The sequence below is a fragment of the Dipodomys ordii genome, unplaced genomic scaffold (assembly GCF_000151885.1).
Source record: "Dipodomys ordii isolate 6190 unplaced genomic scaffold, Dord_2.0 Scaffold9, whole genome shotgun sequence".
Classification (NCBI taxonomy): Eukaryota; Metazoa; Chordata; class Mammalia; order Rodentia; family Heteromyidae; genus Dipodomys; species Dipodomys ordii.
Genome location: NW_012267225.1, coordinates 23135530 through 23138848, shown reverse-complemented (window position 1 = coordinate 23138848; position 3319 = coordinate 23135530).

Sequence of the window (3319 nt, the reverse complement as noted above, 5' to 3'; positions counted from 1 at the left end):
ATTTAGCATTCATATAAAAATGACTACATTATTCTATTTAGCATTCATATAAAAATGACTACATTATTCTATTTAGCATTCATATAAAAATGACTGAATTCTGTTGCAAGATCAAATAGTCCGAGAACAGACTGATGGTAATTTTGCTGTGATCTGTGTAGACTCAATAGGTCATATGTGTCATCTCCTTATGATTCTCTTTTTTAAGGCTTGTGCTCCTCTGTATCACAGAGGAGAAAAGAGACTTCAGAAAGTTATACTTTGCCCCAGATCACAATGCTTATGACATGTGGCATTTCTGGGAGTGTTAGAATCCAGGTCATTGTGACTCAAGAGGCAGTACTCTTACTTTGGAGTAGGTCTGGTTGAGGGACTGTCTTTACCTATGTCAATGAAAAAAATAAATCACAGTAAACAGCATCTATGATGTCATTGCCGTCTCTAAGTCCTCATTGTTCAGATCACCACTGAGGGGTGGGACCACTGCAGCCCAGACTCAGCTGGTCCAAATGAACCAGGAAGCTTAAGGGTTCTGAGAACCTGGGCTGAGCTACCATAGAATCACATACGGTCTCGCTGAATTCACCTTAAAACAGTAAGGACTTCAACTCACCAAACAAAGCCCATCATCATGAGCTCTTGGAACCTTAGGATTCCAACTATATTGGGACTATAGTAAGGTTGGATCCAATTTTAGGATTGGAATTATAAATTGTTGAGGCAGTGGGATTGAAAGAATAGCTTCAGTGTCATTAACTGTCCTCTCTAGTGATTTCCCACCACATTTGTTGATTCCAACTCAGAGGTTAAGATCTGTAACGTAAGGTCAAGACAGCAGCACCAATGCTTTCAAAGCTACTAAGTGCAAGTTCTCACTTTGGAAAGAAACTGACATTTGATGAAGAGAGGTCATTCCTGTTTAAAAATTAGCCCAGCTGGTCAGATGCAGGCCTGCCTCTAGAAGTTTCCCATTTGCACATTAGCTGGCATTTACTGATGGACTGGCATGCTATGGTAGGGATGAAACCTTCTAAAACAGAAGCATTAGATTTCAGAGGTTTCCCAAAGTCTATTTCTTTTTAAAGCTACACATAAAATGAAATTTATAAATGAAAAATGAAAAATATCCATCTCTATACACTTGTCCATTACTATACTATGCACAAACTTTGTAGTTTTATTGAACAGAACGTATATCCAGTCTCTGAAATCCTCAATTCCATCTGAAGTCACTTCTCCTTGAAAGGTATTCAGTAATTTGTAGTAAAGTTCATTACATATAAGCTCAACAGGCCATCCTACTTTCCAGTAGATTAAATGAATGATGATTTTAGGAATTATAAATAGGGGAGCAATCATCCTTCTTCCACTTTCAATTTGGCAAAATTGGCTATGAGAAAGGTCGAAGAATACAACAAACTGCCCAGTGTCAGGTGTTCAATTATTCTTTCTTTTTTCTTTCTTTCTTTCTTCCTTTCTTCTTTCTTTTGACACATTTGCTTTCACTTGTTTTCATTTTTCTTCTTTTTATTATCTTTAAGTAGTTGTACAAAGGAGTTACCATTTAACAAATCAGTTCATGAATACAATATAATTTGATTATTCCTTTCAAGTTTATAATTCAAGATTTTTAATCTTCAAGTTTATAGTTCAAGATTTTTAATCTGTGGCTTCTCTGAAGAGTTCATTAAGGACCAAGGGAAAGGAAGCTGATGGGCTACTTTACAATTACCCACATTTACTTAAGTGAAATCTCCTTCTGTTCTTTTACTTCTCTGGCCAGGAAAAGTAGTGGAAGAAGTCACTTAAACTGGGCTGAAAATAGAATCTGTTGTTTTAAACCATGACAAATACGTACAAGTAGGGATGCTTCTTTTTTCTTTTCTTTTTTTTTTTTTTGGTGCTGGAACTGGGGCTTATACTCAGGGCTGGGGTGCTATTAGCTTTTCTCCCTAAGGCTGGTTGTCTATCACTCGAGTCACAGCTCCATTCCAAGCTTTTCTGGTGGTTTATTAGAGATAACAATATGATGGACTTTCCTGCCCAGATTGGATTTGAACTGCCATCCTCAGATCTCAGTCCCCTGAATATCTAGGAATACAGGCTTCAGCCACTTGCACCAGCTCCTGGAAGATACTTTTGTTGGTGATTTTTTTAATATGTTGGTGAGAAGCTAGAAGCCCTCAAAACTCTTAACTGATGTCTGACAAATCAGAGGAGCTTTAGCAATTGACGGCAGAGATGGGATAAATAATGATTCATGTGGAGGCGTTTTGTACTGCTGTCCAGCTCCACCAACTTACAAATGCTTTGTTTGGTTGCTATACTAGCTGACATTTTTTCTTTTCTCTATTGATCTTCCACCCTTTTAAAGTATTGGGAAAGAGTTACACACAGAACTGAGAACATTGCTAGTCAGTGTTCAGGCCCACATTGCATGATAAAGGGGTTTGACTATTTGCTAACATCTACTGGAGGTGGAGAAGTCCTAGCAGTGTAGCACTCAGCAACAAAGAGGCAGGCCAGAGCAGACCTGCCTGCCACAGGAGGGCAGGTGTCTCTCAACTCAGTCATAAACTTCTGAATGCTCTGTTTATTCTCTACTTTGTTATTAAGTGAAGTTTCAGAGTAGTTCAATCAACTGAGAGTCTAAACCTATGTTTTTATTCATAAGGCTTTCACATAGTGGTACATGAAGTAACCCACTCACTGTACAGTTTTCTACAGCTGGGGGTTAGATCTAATGTTTCAGCTACTTTTCAGATTTCTCCTCTTACTATAAGTATGCTGAGCCACTTGCTACAGAACAAGGACTGCTGCCCAAGAAACAGTACCAGGGCTGTTATGTTTCTTCTCAATTCAATCACATTTAGATAGCCCTCATGTAGATAGTAGAAATGTTCCAAAGATTGCTTTGTAAAGAGAATATTTGAAACTCAGAATACATCCTATTAAAGACACTATGTTTTAAATAAGTCTCAGATTTTCAGAGCAACAAACAAAAACTGTTTTGAATAATTTTACAAGACAAAAGAAGGGAAGATGTCAGTATTTTAAATTGGCTGGGAAAGAATTCCAGTTTACTTTCCAGTTTACCTTAAAAGCAGATGGCCTGAAAGAGGGTGAGTAAAAATGGGAACTGAGGCTCAGCGGGGATCATCTAGCTGCTTCTGAAGGAGACACTACGAGGAGGTGACTCAGAATCACAGCCTCTGAGTTATAAGGGAACCAACTCACTTATTTTGTAGCTAAAGAAATCAGAAAGTAGGGTTTTTCTCCTATTACCTCAAAGTTTACCCATTTATATGCCTTCCATCCA